The 18,026-nt window shown below is 51.8% G+C and overlaps 13 non-coding genes across 13 annotated transcripts; 7 read left to right on the top strand and 6 right to left on the bottom strand.

Moving 5' to 3' along the window:
* Positions 1–5,850: 5,850 nt before the first annotated feature.
* Positions 5,851–5,922, top strand: Trnag-ccc (transfer RNA glycine (anticodon CCC)). Its single transcript has one exon. It is a non-coding gene; the product is annotated as a tRNA-Gly (tRNA).
* A 1,126-nt stretch (positions 5,923–7,048) lies between these two features.
* Trnal-uaa (transfer RNA leucine (anticodon UAA)) lies at positions 7,049–7,132 on the bottom strand. Its single transcript has one exon. It is a non-coding gene; the product is annotated as a tRNA-Leu (tRNA).
* Positions 7,133–7,820: 688 nt separating this feature from the next.
* Positions 7,821–7,892, top strand: Trnag-ccc (transfer RNA glycine (anticodon CCC)). Its single transcript has one exon. It is a non-coding gene; the product is annotated as a tRNA-Gly (tRNA).
* Positions 7,893–9,018: 1,126 nt separating this feature from the next.
* Trnal-uaa (transfer RNA leucine (anticodon UAA)) lies at positions 9,019–9,102 on the bottom strand. Its single transcript has one exon. It is a non-coding gene; the product is annotated as a tRNA-Leu (tRNA).
* Positions 9,103–9,785: 683 nt separating this feature from the next.
* Trnag-ccc (transfer RNA glycine (anticodon CCC)) lies at positions 9,786–9,857 on the top strand. Its single transcript has one exon. It is a non-coding gene; the product is annotated as a tRNA-Gly (tRNA).
* A 1,126-nt stretch (positions 9,858–10,983) lies between these two features.
* Trnal-uaa (transfer RNA leucine (anticodon UAA)) lies at positions 10,984–11,067 on the bottom strand. Its single transcript has one exon. It is a non-coding gene; the product is annotated as a tRNA-Leu (tRNA).
* Positions 11,068–11,755: 688 nt separating this feature from the next.
* On the top strand, positions 11,756–11,827 carry Trnag-ccc (transfer RNA glycine (anticodon CCC)). Its single transcript has one exon. It is a non-coding gene; the product is annotated as a tRNA-Gly (tRNA).
* Positions 11,828–12,941: 1,114 nt separating this feature from the next.
* Positions 12,942–13,025, bottom strand: Trnal-uaa (transfer RNA leucine (anticodon UAA)). Its single transcript has one exon. It is a non-coding gene; the product is annotated as a tRNA-Leu (tRNA).
* A 688-nt stretch (positions 13,026–13,713) lies between these two features.
* Positions 13,714–13,785, top strand: Trnag-ccc (transfer RNA glycine (anticodon CCC)). Its single transcript has one exon. It is a non-coding gene; the product is annotated as a tRNA-Gly (tRNA).
* Positions 13,786–14,911: 1,126 nt separating this feature from the next.
* On the bottom strand, positions 14,912–14,995 carry Trnal-uaa (transfer RNA leucine (anticodon UAA)). The gene has a single exon. It is a non-coding gene; the product is annotated as a tRNA-Leu (tRNA).
* A 688-nt stretch (positions 14,996–15,683) lies between these two features.
* Trnag-ccc (transfer RNA glycine (anticodon CCC)) lies at positions 15,684–15,755 on the top strand. Its single transcript has one exon. It is a non-coding gene; the product is annotated as a tRNA-Gly (tRNA).
* Positions 15,756–16,881: 1,126 nt separating this feature from the next.
* On the bottom strand, positions 16,882–16,965 carry Trnal-uaa (transfer RNA leucine (anticodon UAA)). The gene has a single exon. It is a non-coding gene; the product is annotated as a tRNA-Leu (tRNA).
* A 683-nt stretch (positions 16,966–17,648) lies between these two features.
* On the top strand, positions 17,649–17,720 carry Trnag-ccc (transfer RNA glycine (anticodon CCC)). Its single transcript has one exon. It is a non-coding gene; the product is annotated as a tRNA-Gly (tRNA).
* Positions 17,721–18,026: the final 306 nt, after the last annotated feature.

The following is an 18,026-nucleotide window of genomic DNA, read 5'->3' as shown; positions in this document are numbered from 1 at the left end:
AGAATGTTGACCGGCTGGCGAAAGAGGCGACTAGTGCACCACCTCTGGACGTTGGCCTCCCGGAGACCGATTTGCGGGCGTTCCTACGCCGCAAAATTCTGGACCTTTGGGACACTGAATGGCGCGCCCTGCCTTCACGCAACAAACTTCGGGCCATCAAGGGGGCTACCGGTGTGTGGCGCTCCTCCTTGCGGGTTTCTCGCAAGGAGTCTGTTGTCCTCTGCCGGCTGCGCATTGGGCACACTCGGCTTACCCACGGCCACTTATTGCGCCGTGAGGATGCGCCTCTATGTCGCTGCGGCTCCGTTTTATCCGTGGTTCATGTTTTATTGGAGTGTCCGTTTTTAGCTGCGCTCAGGCAGTCGTTCGCACTGCCTGCCTCGCTCCCTGCCCTTTTAACAGATGACCCGGCTATGGCTGACTTAGTTTTACGTTTTATTCGGGCAGGGGGTTTTTATTCTTTACTCTGAGTGTTTCTGTTTTTATCTTATTGTTTTGTGTTGATTCTGGCCTTTGGCCTCCGGTTTTAAACTGATTTTTTAATGTGTTTCCAGTGGTTGGCTTTTCCTTTTTTATTTCTCTGGTCGGCCAACCACCGTCACACTCTGTGTGCTTTTAGTTCGTTTTGTCTTGTCTTTGTTTCAGTTTCTCTTGTCCTGTATCGTCTGTGATCTCTTTTGTTCCTCGTTTTTATTCTCTGTGGGTGTTCTTTGTCTTTGGAAAAAGGGACCGATGACCATAGCAGTCTGGTCCCTTTAATCCCCCAAACCAACCAACCAATCTTACCCGAAAAGGTTAAGGTGATGGTTTACCGTTGTGATGTGAAGCCATATATCCCTCCTCCGATGCGGTGTTTTAAATGCTGGAAGTTCGGGCACATGTCATCTCGCTGTACTTCCAGCATCACGTGTCGGGATTGTGGACGTCCTTCGCATCCTGATACTCCATGTGCCCCGCCTCCTATCTGTGTTAACTGCGGAGAACACCATTCCCCCTGCTCGCCGGACTGTAGGATCTTTCAGAAGGAAAGGAAGATAATGGAATATAAGACCCTGGACCGCCTGTCCTACACCGAGGCAAGGCGGAAATTTGAGCGGCTACATCCTGTGCCAATGCCAACTAGTTATGCCGCTGCTGCAACACCAGTTCGATCTCAGCTCGGTCAGCATTCACCGGCCCCCTTGGTTGTGGGGGGCACTTCACTCCCTGTTGCTCCTGCTCCATCTACTTCAGGAGCAACACCACCCCAACCACCGGGGACATCTGTTCCCCCTTCACAGCCGGAGAAGCGTGAGCCTTCTTCGGCTCCTCTCGCTCGGAAGGGGTCCCTTGGGGCCCTCCCATCCCAGGCTTTGCCCAGTGCCAAAGTGGACACCCGCAAGGTTGTCAAACAATCACCGGTCGCTGGTCGTAGGGCGTCACGGTCGTCTTCAGTCCCAGAGACTGACCCAGTGAGGCCCTCCCAGCCAGAACCACCTAAGGCTCAGCGCGCAAAGCAGTCAAAGAAAAAGGCTCCCAAGCATCCTGAAATTGCGGTGGCACCTGTCCCACCGCAACCTTCTCCCTCTGCGTCCGAGGATGAGGTGGAGATCCTGGCGTCCGCTGAGGACATGGATCTCGCCAGTCCCTCGGATGCAGTAGATAGCTGTTGTCCAGGTGGTGACTCAGTAGCAGCAGGGGCCCCGGAGGCGTAATCTGCCTCCCCAGTCCCTTCACGCCTTTCCCATCCATGGCTAATACCATCCTCCAGTGGAACTGCAGCGGTTTCTTCCACCATCTAGCTGAGCTCCGCCAACTTCTCAGCCTTCGCCCTTTCTTCTGCATTGCTCTGCAGGAAACTTGGTTTCCGGCGATGCGAACCCCCGCCCTCCGTGGCTATCGGGGTTATTACAAGAACCGAGCAGCTTATGAAAGGGTGTCTGGTGGCGTCTGCATTTATATCCTTCACACTCTGCACAGCGAGTCTGTCCCTCTCCAGACGCCTTTAGAGGCTGTCGCTGTACGTGTGTGGACGCCACAGGCTGTTACCGTCTGCAGCCTTTACATTCCACCGGATGGTGATGTCTCGCAGCATGTCCTGGCTGCACTGGTCGCCCAATTGCCGCCACCTTTCTTGCTATTGGGCGACTTCAACGCTCATAACCCTCTGTGGGGTGGGTCAGTGGCAACAGGTCGAGGCGCCATCATTGAGCATTTATTGTCGCAGCTCGATCTCTCGCTGTTAAATGATGGTGCCTTCACACACTTCAGTGTGGCGCATGGCACCTACTCCGCCATTGACCTTTCAATCTGTAGCCATAGCCTCTTACCGTCTGTCCAATGGAGTGTGCATGACGACCTGTGTGGTAGTGACCATTTTCCGATCTTTTTGTCACTACCACAGCGCCCCTCTTCTGGGCACCCTCGCAGATGGGCTATGAATAAGGCTGACTGGGACTTGTTCTCCTCCACTGCCGCTTTTGAGCCTCTCTCTACCGATGACATTGATGCGGTCGTTCAATCGGTCACCACCGGCATCGTTACTGCCGCCGAATCTGCCATTCCCCATTCCTGTGGGTCCCCTCGGCGGAAGGCTGTGCCTTGGTGGTCGCCTGAGATCGCTGAAGCGATTAAAGATCGCCGGCGGGCGCTCCAGCGTCACAAGCGACACCCCTCCCTCGACCACCTTATCGCCTTCAAACGGCTGCGTGCGCGGGCCCGCCTCCTTATCCGCCAAGGCAAGAAGGAGTGCTGGGAGCGGTATGTGTCCACCATTGGCCTCCATGTCACTCCTTCGCAGGTCTGGGCCAAGATTCGACGCGTCTACGGCTATCGGCCACCTGCCAGCGTCCCTGCGCTCTCACTGAATGGAGCAGTTTGTACTGACTCCGACGTCATTGCCAATCGCTTAGCAGCGCATTTTGCTATGAGTTCCGCTTCTGCGAATTACCCCCAGGCCTTCCGCTCCATTAAAGAGCGGATGGAACGTCGGAGCCTTTCGTTTCGCACCAACCACCCGGAATCTTACAATGCTCCATTTAGTGAGTGGGAATTTCGCAGTGCCCTCGCTGCTTGCCCTGATACCGCTCCTGGGCCAGATGGCATCCACTGTCAGATGCTGAAACACCTTTCAGTGGACTGCCAGCGGCGCCTTCTCGATCTTTACAACCGTCTTTGGGTCGAGGGGGAGTTTCCGTCGCAATGGCGGGAAGGCATTGTTATCCCCGTTTTGAAACCTGGAAAGCACCCTCTGGAGGTGGACAGCTACCGTCCCATTAGCCTCACCAACGTTCTTTGCAAGTTGCTTGAACGGATGGTGAGCCGGCGCTTGCATTGGGTACTGGAGTCTCGAGGCCTTCTGGCTCCATCTCAGGGTGGGTTCCGTAAAGGCCGCTCCGCCGCCGACAATCTGGTGAGCCTGGAGTCGGCCATCCGTACTGCCTTTTCCCGCCGTCAGCACCTGGTCGCTGTCTTTTTCGACATGCGGAAGGCGTACGATACGACGTGGCGTCATCACATTCTTTCTACGCTCCATGGATGGGGTCTTCGGGGTCCTCTGCCGATTTTTATCCGCAATTTTCTGTCGTGTCGTACCTTCCGCGTGCAAGTCGCGGCCTCGTATAGTTCCTCCCACGTCCAGGAGAACGGTGTGCCACAGGGCTCTGTTTTAAGTGTCTGTCTGTTTTTAATAGCCATTAACGGGCTTGCTGCGGCCGTGGGAAATTCTGTCTCCGCTTCCCTGTATGCTGACGACTTCTGCCTTTATTACAGCTCTACTGGCATTGCCGCTGTTGAACGTCAGCTACAGGGCGCTATCCGTAAGGCGCAGTCTTGGGCTGTAGCGCATGGGTTTCAGTTTTCGGCAGCCAAGACCCGCGTTATACATTTCTGCCGGCGCCGAACAGTCCATCCTGAGCCGCGGCTTTATCTTGCCGACGAACTCCTTGCTGTGGTGGAGACCCACAGGTTTTTGGGGGTGGTTTTTGATGCCCAGTTGACTTGGCTGCCTCATATCCAGCAGCTTAAACAGACGTGTTGGCGGCATCTAAACGCTCTGAGATGCTTGAGCCACACCCGCTGGGGAGCCGACCGCTCTACCCTGTTACGGCTCTACCAGGCGTTAATCCAGTCCCGTCTGGATTATGGGTGCCTGGCATATGGCTCAGCATCCCCGTCTGCGTTGCGGGTGCTGGACCCAATCCTCCACAGCGGGATACGCCTTGCCACTGGTGCTTTCCGCACCAGCCCTGTGGACAGCTTACTCGTGGAGGCAGGTGTCCCTCCACTGCGGTTCCGGCGCCAACGTTTGCTGGCCGCTTATGCTGCCCATGTTCTAAGCTCGCCCGGGCATCCTAACTATCGTCTCCTGTTCCCGCAGTCAGTCGTCCGTCTGCCGGAACGTCGGCCCCGGTCGGGTTGTCCGATCGCCATACGCGTCAAGGAGCTTCTCTCCGGGCTTGGGCTTGTCCCTGTTCCACCTCCTTTCCGGGCACTTCTGCGTACACCCCCGTGGTGCGTTCCTCGCCCTTGCCTTCGGCTCGACTTGGCACAGGGCTCGAAGGACTCAGTCCCTCCAGAGGCCTTCCGCCGCCGCTTTTATTCCATCCTGGCCACGTATCAGGGCTCTGGCATTGTTTACACCGACGGCTCGATGGTTGCTGGTCGAGTCGGGTATGCGCTCACTCTAGGGAACCATTCCGAACAACGTTCTTTGCCGGCTGGCTGCAGCGTTTACACTGCTGAGCTGGTTGCCATCTTTCGAGCCCTAGAGTATATCCGCTCCTGCTCAGGTGAGTCGTTCGTTATCTGTAGCGATTCCCTGAGCAGTTTACGAGCACTCGACCAGTGTTTTCCTCGTTCCCGTCTGGTGATGGCTATCCATGAGTCCCTGCATACTCTTGCGCGTTGCGGCCGCTCTGCGGTCTTCGTGTGGACCCCAGGCCATGTTGGGATCCCCGGCAACGAGAATGTTGACCGGCTGGCGAAAGAGGCGACTAGTGCACCACCTCTGGACGTTGGCCTCCCGGAGACCGATTTGCGGGCGTTCCTACGCCGCAAAATTCTGGACCTTTGGGACACTGAATGGCGCGCCCTGCCTTCACGCAACAAACTTCGGGCCATCAAGGGGGCTACCGGTGTGTGGCGCTCCTCCTTGCGGGTTTCTCGCCAGGAGTCTGTTGTCCTCTGCCGGCTGCGCATTGGGCACACTCGGCTTACCCACGGCCACTTATTGCGCCGTGAGGATGCGCCTCTATGTCGCTGCGGCTCCGTTTTATCCGTGGTTCATGTTTTATTGGAGTGTCCGTTTTTAGCTGCGCTCAGGCAGTCGTTCGCACTGCCTGACTCGCTCCCTGCCCTTTTAACAGATGACCCGGCTATGGCTGACTTAGTTTTACGTTTTATTCGGGCAGGGGGTTTTTATTCTTTACTCTGAGTGTTTCTATTTTTATCTTATTGTTTTGTGTTGATTCTGGCCTTTGGCCTCCGGTTTTAAACTGATTTTTTAATGTGTTTCTAGTGGTTGGCTTTTCCTTTTTTATTTCTCTGGTCGGCCAACCACCGTCACACTCTGTGTGCTTTTAGTTCGTTTTGTCTTGTCTTTGTCTCAGTTTCTCTTGTCCTGTATCGTCTGTGATCTCTTTTGTTCCTCGTTTTTATTCTCTGTGGGTGTTCTTTGTCTTTGGAAAAAGGGACCGATGACCATAGCAGTCTGGTCCCTTTAATCCCCCAAACCAACCAACCAACCTACACACTGCGTTCAGATGTGCTCACCTCCGCCCTGGCGTTGAGCGCCTACAGCGCCTTCGCCTTCGGCCTCTGGTGGCAGGAGGGTAGCCGACACATCGCGGCGTGAGTGATGCGCAGCGCAATGCGGTGGTGGTGTAACGGTCAGCATGGTTGCTTCCCAAGCAGTTGATCCGGGTTCGATTCCCGGCCACCGCACGACACGTACATTTTTCTTCTAGGGATATTCCACGTAACGTAACGCGATCCTCGTAACTGAGAACTGTCGCGTTACGAATAGTTTTCCTTCGCCCCACGTCTCACTCCGTGTAGCCAGTGCGCTAGTCGCCGGATTTCGTTTCACAGCATCGTGTGTCTCCATGTGTCGACTTGTCTCGACTTTGCTCGGCTGACGCGAAAGCTGACGCTTGGAAACGGGCATATATGTAGAGGGCAGGCGCGAGAAACGACTGTGAGAGACCAAAAAACGACAAACACACGACAGAACCTTTCATTTTATTGTGGCCACAGATTCGCGCCTTAGTGTACCGAGAGGCAAGAGTGGCGTCAGCGTGCTGGACAGCATCATTAACGCTAAGCAGCAACGAAACCGAAGTAAAAAGGCAAAATGAAAGAAGCCAAATGCAGGTCGAGCTCCCAGCTGGTCACCCGTCCAAGTACTAACCACGCCCAACGGTTCTTAACTACAATGAACAGACGAGAACCGCTGCACTCAGCGTGCTATGGCCGTTAGCCACAACGCCGCGAAACGTGCAGACATATTGCTTGTTGTGCATGTCACTTGGTATTTACATGGCAGTGTCTCGCTGGAGGAAGCACTGTCTTTTACGAGAGAAAAATTAAATGGCACTTGCTGCGATCGAATACATGGCCTTTGTGTTCACAGCACGGCGCTCTAACCTACTGAGCTGACGAGCTGTGCAATGGGGCCACGTCAGCAGTCCAATACCCGGTCCACCGGCTCATCCACCTTCGTTACTGCCCTGCCAGTCATTTATACACGTATCTGTTTTCGTTGACTTTTGCTTTCTTGACGCTTGGACCCAAAAAGCACAACACAAAGAAAACGTAAACGCCCTGAGAATAGCCAAGACTCAGCAAACAAAAGTATGTTCGGCTACCGGGAATCGAATCCGGGTCGCCTGGCTGAAAGCCATGTCTCCTAACAGCTTTCCATTCCTTCTGACCGCCAGGCAATTAGACTTGCAGGGCAAGCTCCGTAATCACTGCCGTCTCTAATAATATCTGTCGAACCTGTTTGCGCGTAATTTACTTGCTTTCCCGCACGAAGGAAATGGGCAGTTTTGGAATATTTAAAATTCATTGTCAGATGTGGGGTTCGAACCCACGCTCCCTTTCGGGAACCAGAGCTTAAATCTGGCGCCTTAGACCGCTCGGCCAATCTGACGTGCGAGCGCAAATAACGTGCTGCCGTCGTTTCTAGCTTCATCTCCAGAGCCTGACTGCGAAATTTGCTTGTTTTTTCTTGTGCGAAGGAAATACGTTTTTTTAGAGTATTTTAGACGAGTTGTCAGATGTGAGGTTGCACCCCACCCTCACTTTCGGGAACCACAGCTTAAATATGGTGCCTTACACCGTTGTTTTCCGACGCCATCTGTCTTTAGTAGAACGAGCAGAACTCTGATTATCAATTTTTACATTGGCGCAGAGAAAACAACGAATGACAAGAAAAGGCCGTTCCCTATCAACGGCTACGCTGTGCATTTCACCCTTACGGGAAGCCAATGATATGCTCCAGGCGAGCATCAAACTAACCAACTTAACACTATGATACGTACGCGCTTTCTACTTCTGGACTGGCACACATATGCTCAATCGTCTCTGGATCGTCAGTAAGTACGTCACATTAGATATTTCTTTTATCACGCTGCTGTAAATTAAAGGGCAGTTTCTTCAACGGCTGTCAGTTCTGCTTCTAGTTACGCTACATCGTCCTAGCAGCACCTACACACTGCGTTCAGATGTGCTCACCTCCGCCCTGGCGTTGAGCGCCTACAGCGCCTTCGCCTTCGGCCTCTGGTGGCAGGAGGGTAGCCGACACATCGCGGCGTGAGTGAAGCGCAGCGCAGCGCAATGCGGTGGTGGTGTAACGGTCAGCATGGTTGCTTCCCAAGCAGTTGATCCGGGTTCGATTCCCGGCCACCGCACGACACGTACATTTTTCTTCTAGGGATATTCCACGTAACGTAACGCGATCCTCGTAACTGAGAACTGTCGCGTTACGAATAGTTTTCCTTCGCCCCACGTCTCACTCCGTGTAGCCAGTGCGCTAGTCGCCGGATTTCGTTTCACAGCATCGTGTGTCTCCATGTGTCGACTTGTCTCGACTTTGCTCGGCTGACGCGAAAGCTGACGCTTGGAAACGGGCATATATGTAGAGGGCAGGCGCGAGAAACGACTGTGAGAGACCAAAAAACGACAAACACACGACAGAACCTTTCATTTTATTGTGGCCACAGATTCGCGCCTTAGTGTACCGAGAGGCAAGAGTGGCGTCAGCGTGCTGGACAGCATCATTAACGCTAAGCAGCAACGAAACCGAAGTAAAAAGGCAAAATGAAAGAAGCCAAATGCAGGTCGAGCTCCCAGCTGGTCACCCGTCCAAGTACTAACCACGCCCAACGGTTCTTAACTACAATGAACAGACGAGAACCGCTGCACTCAGCGTGCTATGGCCGTTAGCCACAACGCCGCGAAACGTGCAGACATATTGCTTGTTGTGCATGTCACTTGGTATTTACATGGCAGTGTCTCGCTGGAGGAAGCACTGTCTTTTACGAGAGAAAAATTAAATGGCACTTGCTGCGATCGAATACATGGCCTTTGTGTTCACAGCACGGCGCTCTAACCTACTGAGCTGACGAGCTGTGCAATGGGGCCACGTCAGCAGTCCAATACCCGGTCCACCGGCTCATCCACCTTCGTTACTGCCCTGCCAGTCATTTATACACGTATCTGTTTTCGTTGACTTTTGCTTTCTTGACGCTTGGACCCAAAAAGCACAACACAAAGAAAACGTAAACGCCCTGAGAATAGCCAAGACTCAGCAAACAAAAGTATGTTCGGCTACCGGGAATCGAATCCGGGTCGCCTGGCTGAAAGCCATGTCTCCTAACAGCTTTCCATTCCTTCTGACCGCCAGGCAATCAGACTTGCAGGGCAAGCTCCGTAATCACTGCCGTCTCTAATAATATCTCTCGAACCTGTTTGCGCGTAATTTACTTGCTTTCCCGCACGAAGGAAATGGGCAGTTTTGGAATATTTAAAATTCATTGTCAGATGTGGGGTTCGAACCCACGCTCCCTTTCGGGAACCAGAGCTTAAATCTGGCGCCTTAGACCGCTCGGCCAATCTGACGTGCGAGCGCAAATAACGTGCTGCCGTCGTTTCTAGCTTCATCTCCAGAGCCTGACTACGAAATTTGCTTGTTTTTTCTTGTGCGAAGGAAATACGTTTTTTTAGAGTATTTTAGACGAGTTGTCAGATGTGAGGTTGCACCCCACCCTCACTTTCGGGAACCACAGCTTAAATATGGTGCCTTACACCGTTGTTTTCCGACGCCATCTGTCTTTAGTAGAACGAGCAGAACTCTGATTATCAATTTTTACATTGGCGCAGAGAAAACAACGAATGACAAGAAAAGGCCGTTCCCTATCAACGGCTACGCTGTGCATTTCACCCTTACGGGAAGCCAATGATATGCTCCAGGCGAGCATCAAACTAACCAACTTAACACTATGATACGTACGCGCTTTCTACTTCTGGACTGGCACACATATGCTCAATCGTCTCTGGATCGTCAGTAAGTACGTCACATTAGATATTTCTTTTATCACGCTGCTGTAAATTAAAGGGCAGTTTCTTCAACGGCTGTCAGTTCTGCTTCTAGTTACGCTACATCGTCCTAGCAGCACCTACACACTGCGTTCAGATGTGCTCACCTCCGCCCTGGCGTTGAGCGCCTACAGCGCCTTCGCCTTCGGCCTCTGGTGGCAGGAGGGTAGCCGACACATCGCGGCGTGAGTGAAGCGCAGCGCAATGCGGTGGTGGTGTAACGGTCAGCATGGTTGCTTCCCAAGCAGTTGATCCGGGTTCGATTCCCGGCCACCGCACGACACGTACATTTTTCTTCTAGGGATATTCCACGTAACGTAACGCGATCCTCGTAACTGAGAACTGTCGCGTTACGAATAGTTTTCCTTCGCCCCACGTCTCACTCCGTGTAGCCAGTGCGCTAGTCGCCGGATTTCGTTTCACAGCATCGTGTGTCTCCATGTGTCGACTTGTCTCGACTTTGCTCGGCTGACGCGAAAGCTGACGCTTGGAAACGGGCATATATGTAGAGGGCAGGCGCGAGAAACGACTGTGAGAGACCAAAAAACGACAAACACACGACAGAACCTTTCATTTTATTGTGGCCACAGATTCGCGCCTTAGTGTACCGAGAGGCAAGAGTGGCGTCAGCGTGCTGGACAGCATCATTAACGCTAAGCAGCAACGAAACCGAAGTAAAAAGGCAAAATGAAAGAAGCCAAATGCAGGTCGAGCTCCCAGCTGGTCACCCGTCCAAGTACTAACCACGCCCAACGGTTCTTAACTACAATGAACAGACGAGAACCGCTGCACTCAGCGTGCTATGGCCGTTAGCCACAACGCCGCGAAACGTGCAGACATATTGCTTGTTGTGCATGTCACTTGGTATTTACATGGCAGTGTCTCGCTGGAGGAAGCACTGTCTTTTACGAGAGAAAAATTAAATGGCACTTGCTGCGATCGAATACATGGCTTTTGTGTTCACAGCACGGCGCTCTAACCTACTGAGCTGACGAGCTGTGCAATGGGGCCACGTCAGCAGTCCAATACCCGGTCCACCGGCTCATCCACCTTCGTTACTGCCCTGCCAGTCATTTATACACGTATCTGTTTTCGTTGACTTTTGCTTTCTTGACGCTTGGACCCAAAAAGCACAACACAAAGAAAACGTAAACGCCCTGAGAATAGCCAAGACTCAGCAAACAAAAGTATGTTCGGCTACCGGGAATCGAATCCGGGTCGCCTGGCTGAAAGCCATGTCTCCTAACAGCTTTCCATTCCTTCTGACCGCCAGGCAATCAGACTTGCAGGGCAAGCTCCGTAATCACTGCCGTCTCTAATAATATCTGTCGAACCTGTTTGCGCGTAATTTACTTGCTTTCCCGCACGAAGGAAATGGGCAGTTTTGGAATATTTAAAATTCATTGTCAGATGTGGGGTTCGAACCCACGCTCCCTTTCGGGAACCAGAGCTTAAATCTGGCGCCTTAGACCGCTCGGCCAATCTGACGTGCGAGCGCAAATAACGTGCTGCCGTCGTTTCTAGCTTCATCTCCAGAGCCTGACTGCGAAATTTGCTTGTTTTTTCTTGTGCGAAGGAAATACGTTTTTTTAGAGTATTTTAGACGAGTTGTCAGATGTGAGGTTGCACCCCACCCTCACTTTCGGGAACCACAGCTTAAATATGGTGCCTTACACCGTTGTTTTCCGACGCCATCTGTCTTTAGTAGAACGAGCAGAACTCTGATTATCAATTTTTACATTGGCGCAGAGAAAACAACGAATGACAAGAAAAGGCCGTTCCCTATCAACGGCTACGCTGTGCATTTCACCCTTACGGGAAGCCAATGATATGCTCCAGGCGAGCATCAAACTAACCAACTTAACACTATGATACGTACGCGCTTTCTACTTCTGGACTGGCACACATATGCTCAATCGTCTCTGGATCGTCAGTAAGTACGTCACATTAGATATTTCTTTTATCACGCTGCTGTAAATTAAAGGGCAGTTTCTTCAACGGCTGTCAGTTCTGCTTCTAGTTACGCTACATCGTCCTAGCAGCACCTACACACTGCGTTCAGATGTGCTCACCTCCGCCCTGGCGTTGAGCGCCTACAGCGCCTTCGCCTTCGGCCTCTGGTGGCAGGAGGGTAGCCGACACATCGCGGCGTGAGTGAAGCGCAGCGCAGCGCAATGCGGTGGTGGTGTAACGGTCAGCATGGTTGCTTCCCAAGCAGTTGATCCGGGTTCGATTCCCGGCCACCGCACGACACGTACATTTTTCTTCTAGGGATATTCCACGTAACGTAACGCGATCCTCGTAACTGAGAACTGTCGCGTTACGAATAGTTTTCCTTCGCCCCACGTCTCACTCCGTGTAGCCAGTGCGCTAGTCGCCGGATTTCGTTTCACAGCATCGTGTGTCTCCATGTGTCGACTTGTCTCGACTTTGCTCGGCTGACGCTTGGAAACGGGCATATATGTAGAGGGCAGGCGCGAGAAACGACTGTGAGAGACCAAAAAACGACAAACACACGACAGAACCTTTCATTTTATTGTGGCCACAGATTCGCGCCTTAGTGTACCGAGAGGCAAGAGTGGCGTCAGCGTGCTGGACAGCATCATTAACGCTAAGCAGCAACGAAACCGAAGTAAAAAGGCAAAATGAAAGAAGCCAAATGCAGGTCGAGCTCCCAGCTGGTCACCCGTCCAAGTACTAACCACGCCCAACGGTTCTTAACTACAATGAACAGACGAGAACCGCTGCACTCAGCGTGCTATGGCCGTTAGCCACAACGCCGCGAAACGTGCAGACATATTGCTTGTTGTGCATGTCACTTGGTATTTACATGGCAGTGTCTCGCTGGAGGAAGCACTGTCTTTTACGAGAGAAAAATTAAATGGCACTTGCTGCGATCGAATACATGGCCTTTGTGTTCACAGCACGGCGCTCTAACCTACTGAGCTGACGAGCTGTGCAATGGGGCCACGTCAGCAGTCCAATACCCGGTCCACCGGCTCATCCACCTTCGTTACTGCCCTGCCAGTCATTTATACACGTATCTGTTTTCGTTGACTTTTGCTTTCTTGACGCTTGGACCCAAAAAGCACAACACAAAGAAAACGTAAACGCCCTGAGAATAGCCAAGACTCAGCAAACAAAAGTATGTTCGGCTACCGGGAATCGAATCCGGGTCGCCTGGCTGAAAGCCATGTCTCCTAACAGCTTTCCATTCCTTCTGACCGCCAGGCAATTAGACTTGCAGGGCAAGCTCCGTAATCACTGCCGTCTCTAATAATATCTGTCGAACCTGTTTGCGCGTAATTTACTTGCTTTCCCGCACGAAGGAAATGGGCAGTTTTGGAATATTTAAAATTCATTGTCAGATGTGGGGTTCGAACCCACGCTCCCTTTCGGGAACCAGAGCTTAAATCTGGCGCCTTAGACCGCTCGGCCAATCTGACGTGCGAGCGCAAATAACGTGCTGCCGTCGTTTCTAGCTTCATCTCCAGAGCCTGACTGCGAAATTTGCTTGTTTTTTCTTGTGCGAAGGAAATACGTTTTTTTAGAGTATTTTAGACGAGTTGTCAGATGTGAGGTTGCACCCCACCCTCACTTTCGGGAACCACAGCTTAAATATGGTGCCTTACACCGTTGTTTTCCGACGCCATCTGTCTTTAGTAGAACGAGCAGAACTCTGATTATCAATTTTTACATTGGCGCAGAGAAAACAACGAATGACAAGAAAAGGCCGTTCCCTATCAACGGCTACGCTGTGCATTTCACCCTTACGGGAAGCCAATGATATGCTCCAGGCGAGCATCAAACTAACCAACTTAACACTATGATACGTACGCGCTTTCTACTTCTGGACTGGCACACATATGCTCAATCGTCTCTGGATCGTCAGTAAGTACGTCACATTAGATATTTCTTTTATCACGCTGCTGTAAATTAAAGGGCAGTTTCTTCAACGGCTGTCAGTTCTGCTTCTAGTTACGCTACATCGTCCTAGCAGCACCTACACACTGCGTTCAGATGTGCTCACCTCCGCCCTGGCGTTGAGCGCCTACAGCGCCTTCGCCTTCGGCCTCTGGTGGCAGGAGGGTAGCCGACACATCGCGGCGTGAGTGAAGCGCAGCGCAGCGCAATGCGGTGGTGGTGTAACGGTCAGCATGGTTGCTTCCCAAGCAGTTGATCCGGGTTCGATTCCCGGCCACCGCACGACACGTACATTTTTCTTCTAGGGATATTCCACGTAACGTAACGCGATCCTCGTAACTGAGAACTGTCGCGTTACGAATAGTTTTCCTTCGCCCCACGTCTCACTCCGTGTAGCCAGTGCGCTAGTCGCCGGATTTCGTTTCACAGCATCGTGTGTCTCCATGTGTCGACTTGTCTCGACTTTGCTCGGCTGACGCGAAAGCTGACGCTTGGAAACGGGCATATATGTAGAGGGCAGGCGCGAGAAACGACTGTGAGAGACCAAAAAACGACAAACACACGACAGAACCTTTCATTTTATTGTGGCCACAGATTCGCGCCTTAGTGTACCGAGAGGCAAGAGTGGCGTCAGCGTGCTGGACAGCATCATTAACGCTAAGCAGCAACGAAACCGAAGTAAAAAGGCAAAATGAAAGAAGCCAAATGCAGGTCGAGCTCCCAGCTGGTCACCCGTCCAAGTACTAACCACGCCCAACGGTTCTTAACTACAATGAACAGACGAGAACCGCTGCACTCAGCGTGCTATGGCCGTTAGCCACAACGCCGCGAAACGTGCAGACATATTGCTTGTTGTGCATGTCACTTGGTATTTACATGGCAGTGTCTCGCTGGAGGAAGCACTGTCTTTTACGAGAGAAAAATTAAATGGCACTTGCTGCGATCGAATACATGGCCTTTGTGTTCACAGCACGGCGCTCTAACCTACTGAGCTGACGAGCTGTGCAATGGGGCCACGTCAGCAGTCCAATACCCGGTCCACCGGCTCATCCACCTTCGTTACTGCCCTGCCAGTCATTTATACACGTATCTGTTTTCGTTGACTTTTGCTTTCTTGACGCTTGGACCCAAAAAGCACAACACAAAGAAAACGTAAACGCCCTGAGAATAGCCAAGACTCAGCAAACAAAAGTATGTTCGGCTACCGGGAATCGAATCCGGGTCGCCTGGCTGAAAGCCATGTCTCCTAACAGCTTTCCATTCCTTCTGACCGCCAGGCAATTAGACTTGCAGGGCAAGCTCCGTAATCACTGCCGTCTCTAATAATATCTGTCGAACCTGTTTGCGCGTAATTTACTTGCTTTCCCGCACGAAGGAAATGGGCAGTTTTGGAATATTTAAAATTCATTGTCAGATGTGGGGTTCGAACCCACGCTCCCTTTCGGGAACCAGAGCTTAAATCTGGCGCCTTAGACCGCTCGGCCAATCTGACGTGCGAGCGCAAATAACGTGCTGCCGTCGTTTCTAGCTTCATCTCCAGAGCCTGACTGCGAAATTTGCTTGTTTTTTCTTGTGCGAAGGAAATACGTTTTTTTAGAGTATTTTAGACGAGTTGTCAGATGTGAGGTTGCACCCCACCCTCACTTTCGGGAACCACAGCTTAAATATGGTGCCTTACACCGTTGTTTTCCGACGCCATCTGTCTTTAGTAGAACGAGCAGAACTCTGATTATCAATTTTTACATTGGCGCAGAGAAAACAACGAATGACAAGAAAAGGCCGTTCCCTATCAACGGCTACGCTGTGCATTTCACCCTTACGGGAAGCCAATGATATGCTCCAGGCGAGCATCAAACTAACCAACTTAACACTATGATACGTACGCGCTTTCTACTTCTGGACTGGCACACATATGCTCAATCGTCTCTGGATCGTCAGTAAGTACGTCACATTAGATATTTCTTTTATCACGCTGCTGTAAATTAAAGGGCAGTTTCTTCAACGGCTGTCAGTTCTGCTTCTAGTTACGCTACATCGTCCTAGCAGCACCTACACACTGCGTTCAGATGTGCTCACCTCCGCCCTGGCGTTGAGCGCCTACAGCGCCTTCGCCTTCGGCCTCTGGTGGCAGGAGGGTAGCCGACACATCGCGGCGTGAGTGAAGCGCAGCGCAGCGCAATGCGGTGGTGGTGTAACGGTCAGCATGGTTGCTTCCCAAGCAGTTGATCCGGGTTCGATTCCCGGCCACCGCACGACACGTACATTTTTCTTCTAGGGATATTCCACGTAACGTAACGCGATCCTCGTAACTGAGAACTGTCGCGTTACGAATAGTTTTCCTTCGCCCCACGTCTCACTCCGTGTAGCCAGTGCGCTAGTCGCCGGATTTCGTTTCACAGCATCGTGTGTCTCCATGTGTCGACTTGTCTCGACTTTGCTCGGCTGACGCGAAAGCTGACGCTTGGAAACGGGCATATATGTAGAGGGCAGGCGCGAGAAACGACTGTGAGAGACCAAAAAACGACAAACACACGACAGAACCTTTCATTTTATTGTGGCCACAGATTCGCGCCTTAGTGTACCGAGAGGCAAGAGTGGCGTCAGCGTGCTGGACAGCATCATTAACGCTAAGCAGCAACGAAACCGAAGTAAAAAGGCAAAATGAAAGAAGCCAAATGCAGGTCGAGCTCCCAGCTGGTCACCCGTCCAAGTACTAACCACGCCCAACGGTTCTTAACTACAATGAACAGACGAGAACCGCTGCACTCAGCGTGCTATGGCCGTTAGCCACAACGCCGCGAAACGTGCAGACATATTGCTTGTTGTGCATGTCACTTGGTATTTACATGGCAGTGTCTCGCTGGAGGAAGCACTGTCTTTTACGAGAGAAAAATTAAATGGCACTTGCTGCGATCGAATACATGGCCTTTGTGTTCACAGCACGGCGCTCTAACCTACTGAGCTGACGAGCTGTGCAATGGGGCCACGTCAGCAGTCCAATACCCGGTCCACCGGCTCATCCACCTTCGTTACTGCCCTGCCAGTCATTTATACACGTATCTGTTTTCGTTGACTTTTGCTTTCTTGACGCTTGGACCCAAAAAGCACAACACAAAGAAAACGTAAACGCCCTGAGAATAGCCAAGACTCAGCAAACAAAAGTATGTTCGGCTACCGGGAATCGAATCCGGGTCGCCTGGCTGAAAGCCATGTCTCCTAACAGCTTTCCATTCCTTCTGACCGCCAGGCAATCAGACTTGCAGGGCAAGCTCCGTAATCACTGCCGTCTCTAATAATATCTCTCGAACCTGTTTGCGCGTAATTTACTTGCTTTCCCGCACGAAGGAAATGGGCAGTTTTGGAATATTTAAAATTCATTGTCAGATGTGGGGTTCGAACCCACGCTCCCTTTCGGGAACCAGAGCTTAAATCTGGCGCCTTAGACCGCTCGGCCAATCTGACGTGCGAGCGCAAATAACGTGCTGCCGTCGTTTCTAGCTTCATCTCCAGAGCCTGACTACGAAATTTGCTTGTTTTTTCTTGTGCGAAGGAAATACGTTTTTTTAGAGTATTTTAGACGAGTTGTCAGATGTGAGGTTGCACCCCACCCTCACTTTCGGGAACCACAGCTTAAATATGGTGCCTTACACCGTTGTTTTCCGACGCCATCTGTCTTTAGTAGAACGAGCAGAACTCTGATTATCAATTTTTACATTGGCGCAGAGAAAACAACGAATGACAAGAAAAGGCCGTTCCCTATCAACGGCTACGCTGTGCATTTCACCCTTACGGGAAGCCAATGATATGCTCCAGGCGAGCATCAAACTAACCAACTTAACACTATGATACGTACGCGCTTTCTACTTCTGGACTGGCACACATATGCTCAATCGTCTCTGGATCGTCAGTAAGTACGTCACATTAGATATTTCTTTTATCACGCTGCTGTAAATTAAAGGGCAGTTTCTTCAACGGCTGTCAGTTCTGCTTCTAGTTACGCTACATCGTCCTAGCAGCACCTACACACTGCGTTCAGATGTGCTCACCTCCGCCCTGGCGTTGAGCGCCTACAGCGCCTTCGCCTTCGGCCTCTGGTGGCAGGAGGGTAGCCGACACATCGCGGCGTGAGTGAAGCGCAGCGCAATGCGGTGGTGGTGTAACGGTCAGCATGGTTGCTTCCCAAGCAGTTGATCCGGGTTCGATTCCCGGCCACCGCACGACACGTACATTTTTCTTCTAGGGATATTCCACGTAACGTAACGCGATCCTCGTAACTGAGAACTGTCGCGTTACGAATAGTTTTCCTTCGCCCCACGTCTCACTCCGTGTAGCCAGTGCGCTAGTCGCCGGATTTCGTTTCACAGCATCGTGTGTCTCCATGTGTCGACTTGTCTCGACTTTGCTCGGCTGACGCGAAAGCTGACGCTTGGAAACGGGCATATATGTAGAGGGCAGGCGCGAGAAACGACTGTGAGAGACCAAAAAACGACAAACACACGACAGAACCTTTCATTTTATTGTGG

This window comes from Schistocerca cancellata, chromosome 2, assembly GCF_023864275.1.
Source record: "Schistocerca cancellata isolate TAMUIC-IGC-003103 chromosome 2, iqSchCanc2.1, whole genome shotgun sequence".
Taxonomy (NCBI): domain Eukaryota; kingdom Metazoa; phylum Arthropoda; class Insecta; order Orthoptera; family Acrididae; genus Schistocerca; species Schistocerca cancellata.
The sequence above is the reverse complement of the archived record's forward strand: the minus strand, read 5'-3'. Positions and strand labels throughout refer to the sequence as shown.